General features: G+C 33.2%; 12 non-coding genes across 12 annotated transcripts; all 12 read right to left on the reverse strand.

Moving 5' to 3' along the window:
- Positions 1-2,713: 2,713 nt before the first annotated feature.
- On the reverse strand, positions 2,714-2,797 carry Trnal-cag (transfer RNA leucine (anticodon CAG)). The gene has a single exon. It is a non-coding gene; the product is annotated as a tRNA-Leu (tRNA).
- Positions 2,798-3,122: 325 nt separating this feature from the next.
- Trnal-cag (transfer RNA leucine (anticodon CAG)) lies at positions 3,123-3,206 on the reverse strand. Its single transcript has one exon. It is a non-coding gene; the product is annotated as a tRNA-Leu (tRNA).
- A 324-nt stretch (positions 3,207-3,530) lies between these two features.
- Positions 3,531-3,614, reverse strand: Trnal-cag (transfer RNA leucine (anticodon CAG)). The gene has a single exon. It is a non-coding gene; the product is annotated as a tRNA-Leu (tRNA).
- Positions 3,615-3,939: 325 nt separating this feature from the next.
- Positions 3,940-4,023, reverse strand: Trnal-cag (transfer RNA leucine (anticodon CAG)). Its single transcript has one exon. It is a non-coding gene; the product is annotated as a tRNA-Leu (tRNA).
- Positions 4,024-4,347: 324 nt separating this feature from the next.
- On the reverse strand, positions 4,348-4,431 carry Trnal-cag (transfer RNA leucine (anticodon CAG)). Its single transcript has one exon. It is a non-coding gene; the product is annotated as a tRNA-Leu (tRNA).
- A 324-nt stretch (positions 4,432-4,755) lies between these two features.
- On the reverse strand, positions 4,756-4,839 carry Trnal-cag (transfer RNA leucine (anticodon CAG)). Its single transcript has one exon. It is a non-coding gene; the product is annotated as a tRNA-Leu (tRNA).
- Positions 4,840-5,164: 325 nt separating this feature from the next.
- Positions 5,165-5,248, reverse strand: Trnal-cag (transfer RNA leucine (anticodon CAG)). Its single transcript has one exon. It is a non-coding gene; the product is annotated as a tRNA-Leu (tRNA).
- Positions 5,249-5,573: 325 nt separating this feature from the next.
- On the reverse strand, positions 5,574-5,657 carry Trnal-cag (transfer RNA leucine (anticodon CAG)). The gene has a single exon. It is a non-coding gene; the product is annotated as a tRNA-Leu (tRNA).
- A 324-nt stretch (positions 5,658-5,981) lies between these two features.
- On the reverse strand, positions 5,982-6,065 carry Trnal-cag (transfer RNA leucine (anticodon CAG)). The gene has a single exon. It is a non-coding gene; the product is annotated as a tRNA-Leu (tRNA).
- Positions 6,066-6,390: 325 nt separating this feature from the next.
- Positions 6,391-6,474, reverse strand: Trnal-cag (transfer RNA leucine (anticodon CAG)). Its single transcript has one exon. It is a non-coding gene; the product is annotated as a tRNA-Leu (tRNA).
- Positions 6,475-6,799: 325 nt separating this feature from the next.
- Positions 6,800-6,883, reverse strand: Trnal-cag (transfer RNA leucine (anticodon CAG)). The gene has a single exon. It is a non-coding gene; the product is annotated as a tRNA-Leu (tRNA).
- A 6,622-nt stretch (positions 6,884-13,505) lies between these two features.
- On the reverse strand, positions 13,506-13,589 carry Trnal-cag (transfer RNA leucine (anticodon CAG)). Its single transcript has one exon. It is a non-coding gene; the product is annotated as a tRNA-Leu (tRNA).
- Between the last annotated feature and the right edge of the window lie 10,387 nt (positions 13,590-23,976).

A 23,976-nucleotide genomic window follows, 5' to 3' on the forward strand; every position in this document is an offset into this window, starting at 1 on the left:
CCTTTACAAATTTTATCTTCATATATTTTAAGTTTTAGTTTCATTTCTTCGAACTTATTTACATCAAAATTTACATTATTTACCGCCATAGACGATAGTTTTTCATATTCATTTTGAAGCTTAAAATATTCTGACTTTTCAATACGCGATTTATTTTGCGCATATGATTTTGATAATTGTTTAATTTTAAATTTTAAATTATCATACCAAATAAGCGGCTCATCATCAAAAAGTCTACAGCTTTTTTCTTTTTCAATTAGTCGTGAAATTTTTTGAACATAATCCTCGTCGTGTAATAACAAATTATTAAATATCCATAACCCTGGGCCTCTCTCAATTTCAGTAAAATCTATATTTAGATTAACAAAAGAGTGGTCACTGAATGTATTATGTTTATAATACACGTTTTTGACGAATTGTGAATATGCTTTCGGAATGAAAATGTGGTCAATTCTACTTTGTATTAGGACATTTTGAACGATACGACGCCAAGAGAAGGTTCGTGCATTTTGATTTCTCGCTCGCCATACATCATACAAGTTAGACATGTCACAAATGTTTGTGAGTTTTTTGTATGCTTTATCTTGTGTGTGTTCTGTTTTACCACAACGATCAAGATTTGACAGAGATGTATTCATATCACCTAGTAAAATAATATTTTCCGAATTCGGCATTTTAGAAGTAAGTCTCTCAAAAAACGTAATTTTTTCTTGCATTATGTTTGGAACATAGCAATTAATTATATCAATAGTTTTATCCTCCTGTTTAAAGGAAATATGGATACATCTACCGTCAAAACTTTGTACTTCCGACACTTGATTTTGTACTCTTTTGCTTACTAAAAAAGCAACACCTTGTCTCAGGTTTACACCATTACAAAAATATATTTTTCCTTCCCAAAATTTTTCAATATTTGGAATAATACCATCATCCCAAAAGGTTTCTTGTATACCAACAATATCAAAATAATTTTCTGTACAATATTTTGTAAAATTCTGAAACTTTGTTACATCTCTGAGACCATTAGCATTTATGCTAACAATATTTACCATCAACAAGAAAAATAAACAATAAAGGTGTGTACCTATGAACTTGAACTTGGTTGTTTAAGGGGGAGTTTGGACTTAGGATTAGACTTCATCTTCTTAATATCCTCAGGGGTGAGGTTGGGGCTAGTAACTAAACGACGCCTTCTTTTTTTCCCCATATTACGAGCCAGTTCCTCATCAGTTATTTCCATTTCAGTCTCACTGGCAATCGAAGACTCTGCATTTTTGTCAACATCAGAATCAACCACAACATTTGACTCATGAGAAACTGACTCGTTCACTTTTTTTGACCCCCCTTTTTTATGCAAAATATTTATTTCATTGTCAATTAAATTGTCTTTTGAAAGTTCATGTACTGTCATAACTTCAGTTTGTTCATCATCATCACCGGAATCAGTTTTAGGATTTTCATCTAGGATAAGTTCATCTTGTGCATTATTTTCATCTAGGTTTAGTTCATCTTGGGGAGTATTTACATCGGAATTTTCTTTATCATCTGTTACTTCATCACGGTCATCTAAATTTAGCGTATCATCAACATCATCACGATCATCATTGTTAACCTCTTCATCTTCTTCCATTTGTTCATCATTAGTTACGTTATCATTTTCGACATTAGAGTCTTCAGCATTCACGTCATCTTGGGGTTCTGTATCAGGACGATCATGATCCCATACAAATTCACAGGTACAGTTAGCTGGATACCGGTGACAATTATCACAACGTGGTTTCGGACAATTGCGTGCCAAATGACCACTCTCTTTGCAACGATAACACATATTATCAGGACAGTTGATATAAACATGGCCGGATTCGAAACATTTCGAACAGACCCTTTTCTGGTTGTCATGTAATACTCGTATGTATTCGTGCGAATTTACACCTGTCGAAAATTTCATACTGTACGGTAGACTTTGACGAAATTCAGGGAATCTTACTACCACGTACCTTGTACCATCTGCAATGGACGTGCCAGGATGCATTCGGCGTTTAATAGGTGATATAAGTTCTGCACCGAAATCTTCTAGTTTTTTCGTAATTTCGTCATCCGTCACGTAATATGACACATTTAGGAAGCTCACCATTTTTTGCTTTGAAAATACAGCGTTCGGCTGGAATTTCACATTGTTAACTTTGAACCCAGTGTCACACAACAAATCAACAGCTTCTAATTCTTTAAGAGTTATTTCGTAAACATTTCCGCTTTTAGGTACGCAAGCCTCTACTACACCTTCACCAACTTCTGCTTCTACACTATTTATTACAGACAAGGCCGAAACATTTTTATTGTCCCCAACATCAACAAGGACAGTCTGTTCCTTCACAGTTCTATTCGCCCCCCTTTCACCAGGCATGGTGAAGGGAGGTTACAAAAACACTTTAAAATGTCAGATATATGGAAAATAAATCTCGATTATCAAAGGAAATGTCACTAAGAGTAATCACTTACACCTTAAGCCATGGATGGCTCGTCCAAAGACGAAAAAAATTTCGATTGAAATTCAGCTATGAATATTACGTCCTTCTCGCTGAATGTCCAAACCGGAAGTCTAAAACAGCTTTGGCGCATTTACAAATTTGCGCTATTGTGTACAAGCTATTTTGCAATGGTTAAACTGTCCAATGTCTATAACATGTATAGGTGCCATTAAAAATATACCATTTGTCAGAAGTGGGATTCGAACCCACGCCTGGAGAACCAGACTGCGACCTGAACGCAGCGCCTTAGACCACTCGGCCATCCTGACAAGACATCGTAAGTGTCACTAATTTGTCACTTTATATCTCAGCATCCCCCCCCAAAAAAATCTTTAAAGTCAAGCATAGGCAAGTGTTGGATCAGATGAAGCTTTTATAGATAGAATTGTAGTAATGGCTTTGATAAAAACACTTCTTGTTTCTCGATTAAGAGAAAATCCTCGTTCAGAAACGAGTTTTGATTAAGGAGTTTTGTTTCCTTAAAAACAGCTTTGGCGCATTTACAAATTTGCGCTATTGTGTACAAGCTATTTTGCAATGGTTAAACTGTCCAATGTCTATAACATGTATAGGTGCCATTAAAAATATACCATTTGTCAGAAGTGGGATTCGAACCCACGCCTGGAGAACCAGACTGCGACCTGAACGCAGCGCCTTAGACCACTCGGCCATCCTGACAAGACATCGTAAGTGTCACTAATTTGTCACTTTATATCTCAGCATCCCCCCAAAAAAAATCTTTAAAGTCAAGCATAGGCAAGTGTTGGATCAGATGAAGCTTTTATAGATAGAATTGTAGTAATGGCTTTGATAAAAACACTTCTTGTTTCTCGATTAAGAGAAAATCCTCGTTCAGAAACGAGTTTTGATTAAGGAGTTTTGTTTCCTTAAAAACAGCTTTGGCGCATTTACAAATTTGCGCTATTGTGTACAAGCTATTTTGCAATGGTTAAACTGTCCAATGTCTATAACATGTATAGGTGCCATTAAAAATATACCATTTGTCAGAAGTGGGATTCGAACCCACGCCTGGAGAACCAGACTGCGACCTGAACGCAGCGCCTTAGACCACTCGGCCATCCTGACAAGACATCGTAAGTGTCACTAATTTGTCACTTTATATCTCAGCATCCCCCCCCAAAAAAATCTTTAAAGTCAAGCATAGGCAAGTGTTGGATCAGATGAAGCTTTTATAGATAGAATTGTAGTAATGGCTTTGATAAAAACACTTCTTGTTTCTCGATTAAGAGAAAATCCTCGTTCAGAAACGAGTTTTGATTAAGGAGTTTTGTTTCCTTAAAAACAGCTTTGGCGCATTTACAAATTTGCGCTATTGTGTACAAGCTATTTTGCAATGGTTAAACTGTCCAATGTCTATAACATGTATAGGTGCCATTAAAAATATACCATTTGTCAGAAGTGGGATTCGAACCCACGCCTGGAGAACCAGACTGCGACCTGAACGCAGCGCCTTAGACCACTCGGCCATCCTGACAAGACATCGTAAGTGTCACTAATTTGTCACTTTATATCTCAGCATCCCCCCAAAAAAAATCTTTAAAGTCAAGCATAGGCAAGTGTTGGATCAGATGAAGCTTTTATAGATAGAATTGTAGTAATGGCTTTGATAAAAACACTTCTTGTTTCTCGATTAAGAGAAAATCCTCGTTCAGAAACGAGTTTTGATTAAGGAGTTTTGTTTCCTTAAAAACAGCTTTGGCGCATTTACAAATTTGCGCTATTGTGTACAAGCTATTTTGCAATGGTTAAACTGTCCAATGTCTATAACATGTATAGGTGCCATTAAAAATATACCATTTGTCAGAAGTGGGATTCGAACCCACGCCTGGAGAACCAGACTGCGACCTGAACGCAGCGCCTTAGACCACTCGGCCATCCTGACAAGACATCGTAAGTGTCACTAATTTGTCACTTTATATCTCAGCATCCCCCCAAAAAAAATCTTTAAAGTCAAGCATAGGCAAGTGTTGGATCAGATGAAGCTTTTATAGATAGAATTGTAGTAATGGCTTTGATAAAAACACTTCTTGTTTCTCGATTAAGAGAAAATCCTCGTTCAGAAACGAGTTTTGATTAAGGAGTTTTGTTTCCTTAAAAACAGCTTTGGCGCATTTACAAATTTGCGCTATTGTGTACAAGCTATTTTGCAATGGTTAAACTGTCCAATGTCTATAACATGTATAGGTGCCATTAAAAATATACCATTTGTCAGAAGTGGGATTCGAACCCACGCCTGGAGAACCAGACTGCGACCTGAACGCAGCGCCTTAGACCACTCGGCCATCCTGACAAGACATCGTAAGTGTCACTAATTTGTCACTTTATATCTCAGCATCCCCCCCCAAAAAAATCTTTAAAGTCAAGCATAGGCAAGTGTTGGATCAGATGAAGCTTTTATAGATAGAATTGTAGTAATGGCTTTGATAAAAACACTTCTTGTTTCTCGATTAAGAGAAAATCCTCGTTCAGAAACGAGTTTTGATTAAGGAGTTTTGTTTCCTTAAAAACAGCTTTGGCGCATTTACAAATTTGCGCTATTGTGTACAAGCTATTTTGCAATGGTTAAACTGTCCAATGTCTATAACATGTATAGGTGCCATTAAAAATATACCATTTGTCAGAAGTGGGATTCGAACCCACGCCTGGAGAACCAGACTGCGACCTGAACGCAGCGCCTTAGACCACTCGGCCATCCTGACAAGACATCGTAAGTGTCACTAATTTGTCACTTTATATCTCAGCATCCCCCCCCAAAAAAATCTTTAAAGTCAAGCATAGGCAAGTGTTGGATCAGATGAAGCTTTTATAGATAGAATTGTAGTAATGGCTTTGATAAAAACACTTCTTGTTTCTCGATTAAGAGAAAATCCTCGTTCAGAAACGAGTTTTGATTAAGGAGTTTTGTTTCCTTAAAAACAGCTTTGGCGCATTTACAAATTTGCGCTATTGTGTACAAGCTATTTTGCAATGGTTAAACTGTCCAATGTCTATAACATGTATAGGTGCCATTAAAAATATACCATTTGTCAGAAGTGGGATTCGAACCCACGCCTGGAGAACCAGACTGCGACCTGAACGCAGCGCCTTAGACCACTCGGCCATCCTGACAAGACATCGTAAGTGTCACTAATTTGTCACTTTATATCTCAGCATCCCCCCAAAAAAAATCTTTAAAGTCAAGCATAGGCAAGTGTTGGATCAGATGAAGCTTTTATAGATAGAATTGTAGTAATGGCTTTGATAAAAACACTTCTTGTTTCTCGATTAAGAGAAAATCCTCGTTCAGAAACGAGTTTTGATTAAGGAGTTTTGTTTCCTTAAAAACAGCTTTGGCGCATTTACAAATTTGCGCTATTGTGTACAAGCTATTTTGCAATGGTTAAACTGTCCAATGTCTATAACATGTATAGGTGCCATTAAAAATATACCATTTGTCAGAAGTGGGATTCGAACCCACGCCTGGAGAACCAGACTGCGACCTGAACGCAGCGCCTTAGACCACTCGGCCATCCTGACAAGACATCGTAAGTGTCACTAATTTGTCACTTTATATCTCAGCATCCCCCCCCAAAAAAATCTTTAAAGTCAAGCATAGGCAAGTGTTGGATCAGATGAAGCTTTTATAGATAGAATTGTAGTAATGGCTTTGATAAAAACACTTCTTGTTTCTCGATTAAGAGAAAATCCTCGTTCAGAAACGAGTTTTGATTAAGGAGTTTTGTTTCCTTAAAAACAGCTTTGGCGCATTTACAAATTTGCGCTATTGTGTACAAGCTATTTTGCAATGGTTAAACTGTCCAATGTCTATAACATGTATAGGTGCCATTAAAAATATACCATTTGTCAGAAGTGGGATTCGAACCCACGCCTGGAGAACCAGACTGCGACCTGAACGCAGCGCCTTAGACCACTCGGCCATCCTGACAAGACATCGTAAGTGTCACTAATTTGTCACTTTATATCTCAGCATCCCCCCCCAAAAAAATCTTTAAAGTCAAGCATAGGCAAGTGTTGGATCAGATGAAGCTTTTATAGATAGAATTGTAGTAATGGCTTTGATAAAAACACTTCTTGTTTCTCGATTAAGAGAAAATCCTCGTTCAGAAACGAGTTTTGATTAAGGAGTTTTGTTTCCTTAAAAACAGCTTTGGCGCATTTACAAATTTGCGCTATTGTGTACAAGCTATTTTGCAATGGTTAAACTGTCCAATGTCTATAACATGTATAGGTGCCATTAAAAATATACCATTTGTCAGAAGTGGGATTCGAACCCACGCCTGGAGAACCAGACTGCGACCTGAACGCAGCGCCTTAGACCACTCGGCCATCCTGACAAGACATCGTAAGTGTCACTAATTTGTCACTTTATATCTCAGCATCCCCCCAAAAAAAATCTTTAAAGTCAAGCATAGGCAAGTGTTGGATCAGATGAAGCTTTTATAGATAGAATTGTAGTAATGGCTTTGATAAAAACACTTCTTGTTTCTCGATTAAGAGAAAATCCTCGTTCAGAAACGAGTTTTGATTAAGGAGTTTTGTTTCCTTAAAAACAGCTTTGGCGCATTTACAAATTTGCGCTATTGTGTACAAGCTATTTTGCAATGGTTAAACTGTCCAATGTCTATAACATGTATAGGTGCCATTAAAAATATACCATTTGTCAGAAGTGGGATTCGAACCCACGCCTGGAGAACCAGACTGCGACCTGAACGCAGCGCCTTAGACTTTTTTTTTTTTTATCTTTATTAAAATCAAACATCACATTACATAAATAAAATCATTGAAATGTATCTATCACAGTCGAGTTACACAATACAATACATTTCTAATTACATAATACAAATTCTATTTTACAGTTATCTAAGATTATAGTTCATTAGTACATCAGAGATCAAATATAATCACATCACTGTCTGTTTTCTGCAGTATAGAATTATGCAGTAGGAAATGCTTTTCAAATATGTTGCTCATATTCTTCATTTGACACAAATATTCATTAAAATAAGTCACATAATGCTTCAATGTGTATTGAAAAAATCTTAAAATATCAATATTCTTCACATTATTTTTTACAAGATTTCTTCTTCTAAATATACAGTAACGTGCAACTGATAACATAAAGTTAACAAAACTGGCATTCACACCATTGATTGTCACAGTTAAACCGAGCATAAATATTTGTTCATATACAACAGAATTCACTTGATCTGAATCACAAGTATCTAATAATAACTCTACTTTTGTAATCAAATACTGATGAAAGTCATATAATTCAGAACACTTTATAAACAAATGCATAATATCTTCTATTTCATTACAACAAATATCACACAAATCATTATCTACCAACTTCATTTTTAATAAACGTTCGTTTGTAAATATACAACAGTGAGCTATTTTAAAATCAAGCTCCGTCATTAATGACGGTTTCCAAAACATATTAACTATTTTCCATACTTTATGCATAATACTTTCATCATCTTGAAAGATATTCATCCATTTGTCAACAGATTTTGGTTGCTGACACAATTTATCTATAACAAGACAATATAACTGTTTTGATGAACACATCTTAAAATCAACAAGTTTACAATTCATATTCAAATTAATGTCAATGTTTCTATTGTTTGTTCTATGATACACCTCAGTCCCTACAGTTTTAGTCCACAATTCTGGTAAAGCAGACTGAAGTGATCTATAACGTTTTATAATACTATCTATATCATATTCATCATTCCCATTAGCAACAATTTCTACAATAGCGTTTAGAGGTAAAAACCCAGGTTTCACCTCATAACAAATGTCTTTCAACTGAATTATTCCAGCCTCTATAAAATCATTCCATAAAATTGTTTTCCCACATATCAAAATTTCTGAATTACAAAACAACGGTTGATTATAAATATTTTCAACTGTATAATCAAATGACACATTTTCTCTTATAAAGCAAAATGATTTTAACATTTCTTTGTATATCACAGGAATACAAGACATATATTTATCTTTTAATGACATGAATACAATGTCTTCTGCCAATTTCATATTCAATACTTTGGAAATAAAATACCTAAAAATGTCTTTCCATATTACTTTATAATCTTCATTTAAAAATCTGGCTAAAAACTTCAATCTAAAAGCACAAATTTTTGATTTAATATCAGGCAGTTGTAAACCACCTTTGTTTTTATCACAAATAATAGTATTATACTGTACAAGGTGTGCACCACCATTCCACACAAAGTTAACACATAGTCTCTTCATTTCTTCAATAGCCCATTCAGGCATAGAAGTAACAAATAAATTATACCACAATCTAGACATTAACAGAGAGGTTATTACATTTACTCTACCATGTATTGTCAATTTTCTTTGTATCCACATATTTAATAACATTTTGATTTTATTTAGTTTTCCTCTCCAATTTAATTCATTACATACATGTTCATTTTTGCCAATATAAACACCTAATAACAAAATTTCATTTTCACAAATTTTGAGACCATGGCAATTTTGTTCATTTTCTGTCATACAACCTTTCCCAATAGGCATTATTTCTGACTTTTGCCTATTTATTTTAGCACCAGAACATTTACCATACAATTCAAATACATTAAATACTTCATCAATTGACTTCTTATCAGATACAGTTACAGTAGTATCATCAGCATGTTGAAACATTTTACACACTTTTTCTGACATTGGAATATTGATTCCGGAAATATTACAATTATTGCTAATCATACATTGTAAAGGCTCAGCTGCCAAAACATATAACAGAGCACTAATTGGACAGCCTTGTCTTATCCCATTCTTAATAGCAAAATACTTGGTTAAAAAACCATTACATTTTACAGAGCTATTTATTTCATTATAAAAAATTGTAATCCATTTAATAAAACTTTCACCAAAACCAAATTTCTTTAATACACTTAACATGTACTCATGACTAAGCCTATCAAAGGCTTTTTCTTGGTCAGCTTTTACAATATATCCTTCCATATCATCATTTTCTACTAAAGTTATAATATCTCGTACATTTGCAATACTATTAGAAATATCTCTTCCTACTATACAACATGTTTGATTTTCAGACACTATTTTTGGCAATACTTTTTTAAATCTATTTGCCATGACACGAGCTAAAATTTTGTAATCAACTTGCAGTAATGAAATAGGTCTATAATTTTTAATACCTCTTTTATCACCTTTTTTCTTAAAAATTAAACTGATAACACCAGATCTCATTGATCTTGATAAAATACCTTCATCATAAACAGCATTAAAAACTTTATATAAAATCTCTCTAAGTGAATCGTAAAAAGTACAATAAAATTCTGTAGTAAGTCCATCTGAGCCTGGGCTCTTATTCTTAGACATCGATGATAAGGCCTCAGCAATTTCATTAAATGTTATATCTGAGTCACAAATCTCTTTATCATCGTCATCAACCTTTTTATCAACATGTTGTAAAAAATCACATAGTTTATCAGTTTCTATCTCAACACAAGAGTACAACTCTTTGTAAAAATTATATTCAATATCTAAAATTCCATCAGTATCATTTACAATTTCATCATTTACATTATACAATTCTTTCACAGAATTACTTTCCTGTCTATACTTTTCTAAGTTTAGAAAATATTTTGTATTTTTGTCACCCTCTGTAGCCCATGTGGCTTTAGATCGTAAAATAGCACCTTTACATTTATCTAATTCATATTTACTAAGATCTAATTGCAATGTTTCTAATCTAGTTACATCTATATCTATACCACTTGCTTGTAAAGCACATAACCTTTGTATTTTATTTTGTATATAAAAAAATTCCCTTTTCTTTTCCTTAACTAAATCTGAAGAAAAAACTTGAGAATATCTCTTAATTCTATATTTCAAATTATCCCACCAAATAAGTGGTTCACTGTCATATAAAGAACAATTCATAGATTCAACTATAATCTCTTTAACTCTTTTTACATAATTTACATTTGACAATACAGTATTATTCAACACCCATATTCCAGGGCCTCGTTCAACAACACAAAAGTTAAAATTCATAAAAACATATGTATGATCACTAAAGCTTGTTTCATTATAATACACATTTTGTACATTTGGTGATAAGGATTTACTAATTAAAAAATAGTCTATTCTACTCTGCTGCAATATATTATTACATATTCTTTTCCAAGAAAATATTTTTTTACATTCATTTCTTGCTCTCCATACATCATATATATTACAATTACACATGGTTTTATTTAATTCTCTATATGCCTCATCAATACAATGTTTAGATTTACCTCCTTTGTCTAAGTTTGACAGAGTTGTATTAAAATCTCCTCCTATTATAACATTTTGTAAATTTTCAATATAACTGTTAACAAACTTAAAATATCTTGCTCTTTCTATACAATTATTAGGTGCATAAACAGATACAAAATTAAAAATTTGACCATCTGTTTCATATGAAACATGTATAAACCTTCCTTCATCATCTTTATATACTAATTTTGTTTTATCTTTTACACTATTGGCAACCATGATAGCAACACCTTGCCTACTATTATAACCATTACATTCATATATTTTCCCTTCATACATATTTTGTATTCCATCAACATATGATTTATCCCAGAAAGTCTCTTGCAACAAAGCAAAAGTAGCCCTTCTATCATATAAAACAGATACAAAATTTTGAAAATTATTCACATTTTTTAAACCATTACAATTAAACGAACAAATCAGCACCATTATAATACAAATAAAATAATAAAATTTGTTATCCATTTTTATTTTTATTTTCAGACACCTGAGAGCTTCTACCAGCATTAACATTAGGTTTAGGATTCAACGGCGACCTTCTTGTAAGCTTTCGTTGTTGCTTTTTATATTTTCTAAGCTCTTTAGCAGAGAGAGAAAACACATCAACCTCTTCGTTTGTGTCACCTCCTTCATCCATGTTTTCTTCAACACAGACAGAGGAGTCATCATCACCATCACCACTACCACCCTCTGTGTTGTTTAATGTAACATCACAAAGGGTGTCGTTTCGTTTTTCCCAATGATCGGGATCAAAATCTCCAAAATCTAAATCTTCATTAACAGCTTCTTCACCTAGAAGAGTGCTATCTCCGTTACGTTTAACTTTTTTGCCAGTTTTTTCATCTTTTTTCTCTTCCTCAACGGCACTAACACTAGGAGCAGAGATATCAACACCATCATCATCTTTCACATCTACATCAGTATTTTCATCTGACTCGGAACAATTATCTTCCGAATTAGCAATTTTTCTCTTTCTTGTCTCATGCTGTACAATATTTTCCATGTGCACGGCGGCTTCAACAATCAATTCATTTTTGTTATTATGAATATCATCCACCAGACCTTCACTTTCTGGTACATCAACACTTTTAACCTCGGTTTGTTCTGACACTTCATTATTGGTTTCTTCTTGCGAAGTACTCATATCGTTGACTCCCGTTGCTTCCACGTTGTTAACCTCATTCACGCAACTACATGCGATTTTATCACAAACATTGCACTTAGCAATGATTGGCTGCGGTCGCGTTTTCAAATTGTCTCCCTTCTTACATTTACATTTCAACGGTAGTTCATGACAATGTTCACACTTTGCTGCACGACACCTTCTCGCAACATGACCCTGTTCTCCACAACCACCACAAATAATGTAAGGACAGTTTTTGTGAACATGTTCAGGTGAATAGCATTCTGAACATACCTTTGTCTGGTTATTGTGAACACATTTGTAATACTTTGTGTTTTTACCAACCTTAAAAGGCATACTCCATGGAAGTGCAATAATATGAGGTGGAAAAACACATTTGACAAATCGCGTTCCATCGGCTACCTGCGTACCCGGTACAACTCTTCTAAAAACTGGTGAAACGATTTTAATTCCCCTATCTCTTAACATGTCTATAATATCGTCATCATCAATGAATGCTGGGATGTACATGAAAGACACAACTGTCGTATCTGAGTACATTAACGAACATTCGTAATCTTTGTCTAAAATCTCAACTCCACTAAGTATTTTTGTTGCATTAGACTTTGAGTCAAGCGTAACATCGTACGAAGAGGTATCATCCTTAACCACAGCAAGAACAGAGTTCAAACCTGTGACATGCTCAATTGTCCTTATCACAGAAATTGCTTGCACATTTTCTGTTGATATTCCTATAACACGAATAGTACAGTCTCTCGAATATCTTTTTATCTCCATGACATAATTTTCTTTACTCTTAGGAACTTTCTCAGGCCCTTTCCCAAATCCTTGTGGTCCTTTTCCAAAATATTCATTTGCGCCGGTCATTTTGGTTTTTCGAAAGCAAGTTCACCCCTAAACAGACGAGTGCACCGCTCCACCCCCCTTTCACCAAACGACTAAATCGCCGGTGTAAGGGGTTTAAATGTTAAATAATTGTTAATAAATACTCGTATTCATAAACGGAAGTATAACAATGTTTGAAAATACCTTTCAATATGAAATTAAGTCCATTTATACACTGAAAACAGCAAAATCACATCGGAGGAATGTAAACAACATCTACGTCCGGCTGTGCTTCATTCAGCTCCAAACGCAGCGCCTTAGACCACTCGGCCATCCTGACAAGACATCGTAAGTGTCACTAATTTGTCACTTTATATCTCAGCATCCCCCCCAAAAAAAATCTTTAAAGTCAAGCATAGGCAAGTGTTGGATCAGATGAAGCTTTTATAGATAGAATTGTAGTAATGGCTTTGATAAAAACACTTCTTGTTTCTCGATTAAGAGAAAATCCTCGTTCAGAAACGAGTTTTGATTAAGGAGTTTTGTTTCCTTAAAAACAGCTTTGGCGCATTTACAAATTTGCGCTATTGTGTACAAGCTATTTTGCAATGGTTAAACTGTCCAATGTCTATAACATGTATAGGTGCCATTAAAAATATACCATTTGTCAGAAGTGGGATTCGAACCCACGCCTGGAGAACCAGACTGCGACCTGAACGCAGCGCCTTAGACCACTCGGCCATCCTGACAAGACATCGTAAGTGTCACTAATTTGTCACTTTATATCTCAGCATCCCCCCCAAAAAAAATCTTTAAAGTCAAGCATAGGCAAGTGTTGGATCAGATGAAGCTTTTATAGATAGAATTGTAGTAAAATATACCATTTGTTAATAGTGAAAATTAACTGTTGCATAAGTTTCAATTGGTTAATGAAATCAGTGCCTAATTCTGAGTACAAAAATGAACTATATTCGAGAACAACGATTTTTGCGGATGTATATGATACACTAAACGTCGATTGTTTTTCGGCGGATATATCTCTGAAGCAAAATTCGATCCGTTAAAAATGTTATCCGGCAGAAAACTTGTTATAGATGATGTCGTAAGAGGAAAATATTTCAGTGTTTAAATAATTTATGATCACTGTTAACATTAGAATACAACCGCGACATTTCGGGGATCAGTGACTGTCTGAATTAGAAAAAACCTCGTTACTCTAGTTTCTTTATTTTAAGCATTGCGGATTTTGTGTATTCGTATCTCTGTTGTTCAGTGCTTTCATTTGTTGGTGTGGTTGATGAATGTTTCCCGTTAGTTTTCCTATTAGAATTGTCTCTCTCTGATCAAACTGCAAAAGTCTACTAATAAACAGAAAAAATCTGATATACGAGTGGAATTTAAGCTATTAAATCGAAGATTTATAATAGCGGCAAACTTTGTCAAACAAACATCTAGAAAATATCGAACTTTGGCATTATATTTTTTTAAAAGTAAAAACTCGACTTAACAATCCTCATGATTTGGAAAGGGCAGTCTATTGAAACAAATTTTGAAAAGCTAAAATCAAAAGAAGCAAAATTGTTGCATGCATGTACTTGTACATTTCTCACCAACATTTATCATATATCTAAACAGTAAGAATAACAAAAAATACTGAACTTCGACGAAAATTCAAAACGGAAAGTCCCTAATCAAATGGCAAAATCAAAAACTCAAACATATCAAACGAATGTATAACAACTGTCGTATTCCTGACTTGGTACAGGCATTTTCTTATGGTTTGAACTTTATATAAATATGTTTTTTTCTTAAAAGATTATTTTTGTATTTTCGATCAAATACGTAAGTTGCAATGATCTTAACATTTATTTTTAGCCATTGACACACTTTGTTTTGTAAGGCGAACGTTAAAATATCTTTATTCCATTCTCGTGACTGAAGTATACTTAAAGTATTGTCATCCACTTCAAAAATTACAGTTTGTTCAGAAGGTAATAACTTAATTAAAAATAAATACTTTGAACTTAACCAACAATTAATTTTAAAGTTTTTGAACCTGTCCTGATAAAATATTTGTGTTATTGTTTAAGTATTTATTTATTGTCGGTCAATACCTTAACGTGGTTAAGTGTACTGCTTGAGAATTTGTAAATATATATTAAAAAAAGTAATTATGTTGACTTTTTAATACATACCTATGACCTACATACAAGATCGTTTAAATATTTATATTTTTTTAAATAAAAAAGACATCTCTAAACTTCGAATACAAAACAACGTCTTCTATGAACAGGCAAATACCATTGTTTAGTTCTTTTATTATTAGATCACTTGACTGAAATATTCATCTTCAATTAACAGAGACTAATTTCTTCAAGCTTTGCAGGAAAATGTATGAAATGTCCCATACATAAAATCTTTATTTAATACAATAGAAATCACATTTTCATTACAAAATTGCAGCAAGTACTTTTGCCTTTTCTGAAAAACTAAATTTTTATCCTAGATTAAACCTGAAACAACGATGACATCGCAGCTAAGATGACATCGCAGCTAAATTATACAAACTCCTAATATACATGTATATATAGCGTTTCTTATCAATTACAGCACACCTCTTTATGCCATGCGCAAACAATAGTAGTGTAGTTGCGTAACTTTCGATGGATAGATCTTTATTCTCATTAACTAAATAACATAGAGATGAAAATATATACAATACAACATATTTTGCATAATGTACTTAGTTGTTAGTTGTCTTATTACAGTCAAATCTGCGAACAGCTTATTTTTGGTTTTTTTCAATGAAGAAGACTGACAAGTAATGGAAGGTCTGGAATTGAATAATAAAAATCATGAATTCTTAGAAATAAACAATTATTTTCGGAAGTTCTTAATTCACAAATGAGCTACAGAGCTGAAACTATAAAATGCCATCAAGACGATTCCTTATAACGAATTCAACGGCACCGTTCATTGTAAAATTGGAATCCTGTCCATAAAACGTCCCCTATTTGGTCATGCGGTTTATTTTAAGATTAAAGTACTTATAAACATTTCTGCTTCATAATTCCTGTCAGATGAGGATACATGTTTTTATAGAAAAGCGCTTCGAACGCACCTATTTCATAAAGAGCATTTGGTTTTATTATTCTTCACAAATAGCATATGTAAATTGTACTAATTGTGAAGACTTTAGTTCTGCCGAATTTGGAACATGGACGCGTGACCAAACCGACCTACGTTTTTACTTTTTACTATTAGAATAGATCGCAAGTGCATGTGGACTAAGTTGTGTATGACTTTTGTGTTCATGACTAACTTACGATCGATAACATTCATAAAATTTTTTTTTTTTTTTGTGAAACGAAGGCCAGGTTGGTTACAAATACTAAATAATTGCAGATAAATATATACAATTACAATATATTGGCAAAAAAATACAGCAGATCTATTTTGATATACATGTAAAATCTTTTGTAATTTAGATTTTATCTTCATAATGACACAATTAAACAACATTTGCAATGTCGTTATTTTTTTTTATCTATTAAAAAGATAAGTTTTAAATGCTTGTCAAAAGTAAGACTTTGAGTGTTTTCTTTTCTTTTCTTTTTAAATGAAGAATATTATCTTTTTGAAAGGTCTTTGTAATACGATTCTTATATATAAATAGACTTCAAATATAAAAAAAAAAAAGTTTTGTACTAATTAATTCGACATATTTATATTTGTCTTGATTTAATCCTTAATTTTTTGTTCTCGTCTTCTTCTGTTCTTAAAATGATTAAAGTTTAAGCGTTGTGTTATTACTTTAACTTTGAAATCACAAGAACTATTATTTTGAACTGTAAATCGGAATTAAAAAAGAAAAACAATCTCCACAACTCATGGCCAAGTTATTACTTTTTGTTATTTGTTTCGAAACGTCCTTCCCTTATTAAACGAAACTAGCGTGTATGCCAGTCTAGTGCAAAGCATAGTTCATATTCTATCAAAATCAGGTGTCGACCTTGATATAATGCATAACATTTGCCACTTGACGCCATCTATCCGTCCATCATTCCATCCTCCCTACCTCCCTCCAACTATCCATCCATCTCCATTCTAATTTCACGATAGTCTTTAATTATGCGAAAAATTGTATGTAGCATTTACTATAAGAACACACATTTTGTTTAAGCAACCCCATAACAGGAAAAGAACACACTTACGGAAACAGAGGTTGTAATAATATGAATTAAAATTTTTATGGTAAACTAAACGGATTATAATATGTATAACAACGTAGCGGAGAAAGAAATAGTAACACTAAAACGCTCTTTATGTTTTAAACAATGTTGTATACTTTCTTTCATCATGGAAAAATCAAATAATACAATTTCGTGTATCCAAATATAGAGAATTTTTTTTTAATCGTCCAAGAAAAGAAAATTACGACCTCCAATTATTTTTTCTAACTACCTTTACCCAATTTTAAGTTAAAAAGATAACGTTCAAAGCATATCCTTGACTGAATTTCTTATACAGTTTTTCTTCTTTGTCAACAATTAAATTAGTTACACCGTATTATTATGGTCCGTTTACTATGGCCCAAGTTTATTTCAAATGGCTGGAAACAAGGTCGAAACTATTTGTTGAAAGTAGCCCTGTAACATGATACTTTTTGTATAATTTACTTATGTTTACTATTGATCCCCATGATCCCCATGTATATCTAATTAGTTCAGTGAGAAGTTAAAAATACACTTGATATTCATAAAAAAAAAAGGAAAATATTAAAGTAAACAGAGTAAAATAATTTCCTGTTTTATTGGTTGCAAAAATAGGCTATGTTAAGGCATGTACATATGTATTATTATTGTCGGTTATAAAAGCTCAGAGAGCTTATGTTTATTTGTTATGTAACATGCCGACTATAAATAAAGCTTTGAATTGTATACAAAAAAAAACATTTCTCTCGTGTAAACACATTTAACACTTTAAGTTATATAACTCCTTGGTCGATATTTTCTTTCCTCTTCAATGTTTTTTCTACAATGATTGACAACTGTGATCACGTTGACTATTTTAGGACTTTTACTCTTCAGTTTGCTTGTAATATTCCGAAAAACGTATGTTTCCGATGTATATGAAATGTTTAATTTCTAGCATTCACATTGATAATTCAAAAATAGAGAAGAATATCTTGAAATTCAAAATAAGAAATTAATTCACGGTTTGAAGAAATTCGAATAATTGACCATTAAGAAAGAAAAGACATGACATGAATTGCACGCCCTTTCAGTGTTTACGAGCCAGTAGCCTTTTAACAAAAAATCTGAAGAGTAAAATTTATCGTAAGTTTAAAATATTCCTTGAAAATTCAACAATATATGTTTATCGTAAGATCAATTTTACACTTAAGATTTTTTTGTGAAAAGGGCTGCAGGAGTTTACTCTCAAACAGGTTTTGTTGTTAAATTTAAGTGTAAAATTGCTGCCAATTATCTATAATCCTTGGTTCGCTAGTTTGTTTGAGTGGCGACAGACACGGATAAACTCTGACCAATTCCACCAGTCCTTCGTATTACTGAAAAGCCAATTAATCTAAATTAAAAATTCTATAGTCCAAAAAAATTAAGCCTGGAGGATTATTCGAGGACCGTTGATGTTTTTTTTTATATATATCAAAGACATATATATAGCTTATGCATTTTCAACACATATATTCTTTTGTTACAATATTAACACTTCCGTTTGATAAATCGAAAAAAAGGAGCAAGCGTGTCCATAAAGTGAAGGGTAAAGTAGGTTTTGGTGACTTAGATTAACTATTAAAATTTAAACATTTTGTTTTTAATTTTTCTAATAATTTAAAGATACATGAAAAATACACTAGATAAACACCAATAAAAAATCCGGATACTTACAATGTACAAGTATTCAAGGGGGAAAAAAACGTTTAACATTTGCACCTTGAATTTGCATATAACTTTGAGGAATTTCGGTATTATAACTTGATTGCAGAGATTTTCAAACGGGACAAGCATGTCCTTTTACAAATCTGTTGCAGCTTTATGACTCCTATCTGTCAACAATTACCATTTCGATGTTTTACGTTTAGGTTGGTTGTTGTCATTTATAGCGGATACACTTGTGTCCGATATGAAAAAAGATTATAAAAGGGTTACTGGTATACAAGAACAGGAGGTATGCATTATAACAATACCAGTTAAAAGAAATACTGTGAAAAAGGATGAATTTTTGTAATAGCATGACAAAGAGGTATAAATCAGGGGAATGAAACATAATTTTAGCGAATATAAGTAAAATAACTTCGTCATTAAAACACATTATAGTGTATTGACCTAGCTTGATAGATAGTTCAAACATAATTAAAAGATGTGTGGATGAAATTTTTTTAAATAAAAAGAATCCAAAAATACTGCAATAGAACGAGCCAAAAACTGAAATGCTGGAATCTACAGTTCAAAAAATTTACATCTCGTTTTGATTTAATAAAAATTGATTCAAATATACAGAGCTAAATAATGAAATTATTACTGTTTTCAACATCAAATTAAATGTACTTGCCGGTGATTAAAAAATCAACTTCCTTTACCTAATAGTAAGATAAAGATGTCAGAGAAAGGCTTAACGAGAAGAAGTTGAACTGGACACTTTGTACGAATAGGTCTCTGATAAAACGTCGAATGCGTAAGTTGACAAATCATGTGAATAATCGACAACAGTCTGTTTGCAGAGACAAAAGAGTTGTGAAATGTCCATATCTCTTCATGATAAATATATGTTGTTGTTCGTGCAGAACTATTGTATTTGTTCGTAAATCGTTCTACTACAAGTGACTTGTTCACGATTTGGGAATAAATGAAAATTCAGGTAATCCTACTTACAAAAATATACTGTTTGACAAGGGGGCGTATGACATGTGCGCCGATTTTGGAAATTTTCATTCTTTCATTTGCGCCGATTTCATTTTTACATTTGCGCCGATTTTATATTTGCTCCTAATTAGATTTACAGTTAAGTAAGTTAATACTTGTACATGTACTATACCATTGGTAAAATCTGGTTATAAATGTTGTTCACTTATGTTTAATTAGTTAATTTTGATTCATATTGTTCTGGAACTTCGTTGTAACATGATGGACATATTGCTCATTAAAACTAAGCCGAGGAGTCAATTCTTTAATCAGCGACGATCATACATATAGGAAGGTCAGTGTCCTAAAACATATCTTACTAATGAACCATACAATCGTGTAAATCCAGTCACCACGGATTCTGATAGTCTGACTATTATCAAAACACAAAACGAGCGTAACCATGTGGCAGGTGACCGAAAGTCAGAGGCTATGAACTACGGGTACGGTCAAGGAAAAAGTCTGGAGATGTTTCTTGTGGTCCTTCTTCCATCTCTCCGTGGTGAGCAGGGGACAACAGTTATATATATATATATATATATATATACATGTTATGATTGACAATTCATTTCATTTGTACAAGTGGCTAACCGAAGACGTCTATAATAATAAATGAAAAATAACATGACTTTGTTAGAGAGTTGTCTCATTGGCACTCATACCACATCTTCTTATATCTATTCACCTGTTATTTACCTGTAAAAAATGGAGGAGAAAAATCGGCGCAAATGAAAGAAAAAATCGGCACAAATGAAATGCAGATCGGCGCAAATGTAAAACGCCGTGACAAGGATGAGATGTTGGTGAATCATAAGTCCTCCATGGCTTCAATGGACATTATATTGAACACAAGTCGAATGACTAACCTTGATTGTTTTTAATACCAGAGCCTCACAAAATTCAGTACAAACAATTATAGTACATTCCCTGTTCATCTGCATGAAGGAATTGTACATAAGACTGACACAAAAAATGTCCGCAGTAAATGAGGATATAAGAAATACTGAGCAACTGTTTACTCGCGTAATGGTATTAATCATATCTGGATTCTAAAAAAAACAAAAAAAGAATTTCTGGTTTATTTTAAATTTCAATTTTTCTCTGAAATTAGTTATATCAAAACTTTTGATTTATCAGCTCTGTATACAACCATTCTCCATGTGAAATTGTAAAATCGTATAATAAAGAAATAATTCACAATCACGCTTTTCAGCATAAAAATGTTACCCAACGCTTTAAATTTATTACTTTTGGATACCATATGGCATATTTAGTTAATAATGAACAAAAATGTAAAACATACTACACATTAAATAAGAAACTCATGTGTAGTATGTTTTACATTTTTACAATATGTTGAAAAAGTCTACCTCCAAATTCAACATATCTGGGGGGGGGGGGGGGGGGGGTAGACTTTTTTAACATATTGTCGACATTCCTACGTATGATACAGGAACGAACTGTGTGTCGACTCCTTGTTGACTCCTTCTCATTTTCAAATGAGTCGCAGTTCCTACATACACTTGTCAAAAATTTCCTACATACAAAGAAGCCGGATCATTCATTTTCACATTCAGATTTATTGGTGATGTTCTTTCCATAACAAACCAAACTTTTCGGATTGGATTCCTTTAAAAGAGGGACGAAAGATACCAAAGGGACAGTCAAACTCATAAATCTAAAACAAACTGACAACGCCATGGCTAAAAATGAAAAAGACAAACAAACAATAGCACACACGACACAACATAGAAAACTAAAGAATAAACAACACGAACCCCACCAAAAAACTAGGGGTGATCTCAGGTGCTCCGGAAGGGTAAGCAGATCCTGCTACACATGCGGCACCCGTCGTGTTGCTTATGTGATAACAAATCCGGTAAAAAGTCTAATTCGGTAGGTCACATTCAGGAAAGGGAAGGGGATTGTAGTCACGACGTAAGGAACATATCCGATATCATTTGTGATACGGTTATTCCATAACGGTCAACCAACTCGTGATGGCGTCCGTAAAATTTACGAAGGGATGATTTCAACTTTAATATAATTATCCTCAAGAACTTAATATTAAAGAAACATCCGACATGGCTTCCTATGCATCATTTTTAGACTTAAACCTCGAATTTTACATACGGAGTCTTTTCAGTACCAGAACCAATGATAACGAGACGATTTTAATTTGGAAATTTTCAATTTCTCCCACCTTAGTATCAATAAACTAACTTAACCTGCATATGGGATATACATTTCCCAACTTATTTGGTATTCAAGAACTTACAACTGCTACTCATACTTCATAAAACGCTAGGCAAAAAGTTGATGAACCAACTCGTTCTTTTTCTAAATAAGTTCATTGGAAGATACCAAGAGCTTGTTAATGAATGTTCCGTATCAACTTAACACATAATTTTTATGGTCTTGAAGTATAGGTTCCAGGTACTGACGTTGTTTATCGTTCTTTTATTTGTCTTTGTAAATTATTACACTGTTACCACAATTTTTGACATTTTTACATTTTATCGGTTTGCTTTGTTCACACATAGTTGTCAATATTTTGAAATTTCATAAATGCAACTGTCATCAAAGTTCGACGTTTAGCAAGCTATAAAATCAGGTAAATCTACCCTTTCCTACATAATGAAATGCCTGTACTAAGAAAGGAAGATGACAGGTGTTATCCATTCGTTTGATGTGTTCGAGCTTTTGAATTTGTCGTTTGAGTAGGTACTCTCCGTATTGAATTTTTATCCGAGTTCAGTATTTTTGTTATTTATATTTTTGTATTCAAATATCGATGGAAATAATTGCATACGTCTATCATACGCTACAAATATTATATTTACATTGAACTCTAGTATTAGTTCCAGGACATGCATTGGTGAACTGTGAAAACGATTAGTTTAACGATATTGAAAGAAAATCATGAATGTGATCCAGTAAAAAGTATATAAGCCACATTTAAAACCTATCTCATAAGGAAAGATAAAATCAAAAGTAAAGTTAAAAAGGACGAACAGACAAACCACAGTATAACAAAACTAATGAGAAAACTAACATTTGTATCAGTCTTATATATATCATAGCACCATCGTGGACAAATCCATGGTTTGTACTTTAAAGACGATGAATGTTCGATGGATTACAATTATATGTTATTTTACAAGTCATTTTCTTTACTGTGCAGTATTAACATGATAAACCCCGGGAAGGAAAAACAAAGTGTATATATACCGCCATATCCTTTCTAGACAATTGTCTTACATATTTTATATATTTTGTATAAAAATACTAAACTCCGAGGAAACAAACCAACAATATTAAAACACGAGGAAACAAACCACTGAATAGAAAAATGAAGATTAAGCAACATACACCCAGCCAAAAACCTTGGTCATCTCAGGTGTGCCGGAATAGTAAGTAATAAAACCCTTCTCCTCAAGTGGACTCCATCGTGTTGCACACATAAGTACATATTCGTTGATAATTCTCAATTGGGATGTACGCTAAAATAAATGCGATATATCATCATGTCTGACGAAGAGATGACAACAGTTTTCCAACATTATCAACATGCATATTGGAAAAAAAATTCAATAGCAAAAATGTTGACTTATCATAAAGTATAGTTATCACAAAAACTCTTACCAAAACAATCATAAAGTATAGTTATCACAAAAACTCTTACCAAAACAATCATAAAGTATAGTTATCACAAAAACTCTTACCAAAACGTCATGAAAAATATTCCAACTTTAAAGTTTCAAACTCATCACGTACAAAAATTGAAATAATCAAAGTTTTACGAATATTGTGTAGTCTAAAGGTTAGATAATACTTATTATCCATCAGCTATTGTAGGATGACTTATCACTTGATATAGCTTATCGACTTGTTACGTAATAATAGCACGACGGGTATCACAAAAAATAGATCAGGATCTGCCAACCCTTCCTGAGCATCTGAAATCAGCCCCGGATTTTGGTAGGGTTCATTTTGCTCGGGCTTTAACTTTCGATTTTGTGATTTGTAGACTCTTTCTAATAACAATAATATTGTTAGTTGCTTATCGCCTTATGGGTATGAATATCCCTTTCTCTCACTCCATCTCATATGGCACGATACTCATTGTACATTTTTTTAACATGATTTTTTCGTTTATAAGACTGTAACAAAATAATTGGTGAAGAAAAAATCATATGGTGGTGCACTT

This window comes from Mytilus edulis, chromosome 7 (assembly GCF_963676685.1).
Source record: "Mytilus edulis chromosome 7, xbMytEdul2.2, whole genome shotgun sequence".
Classification (NCBI taxonomy): domain Eukaryota; kingdom Metazoa; phylum Mollusca; class Bivalvia; order Mytilida; family Mytilidae; genus Mytilus; species Mytilus edulis.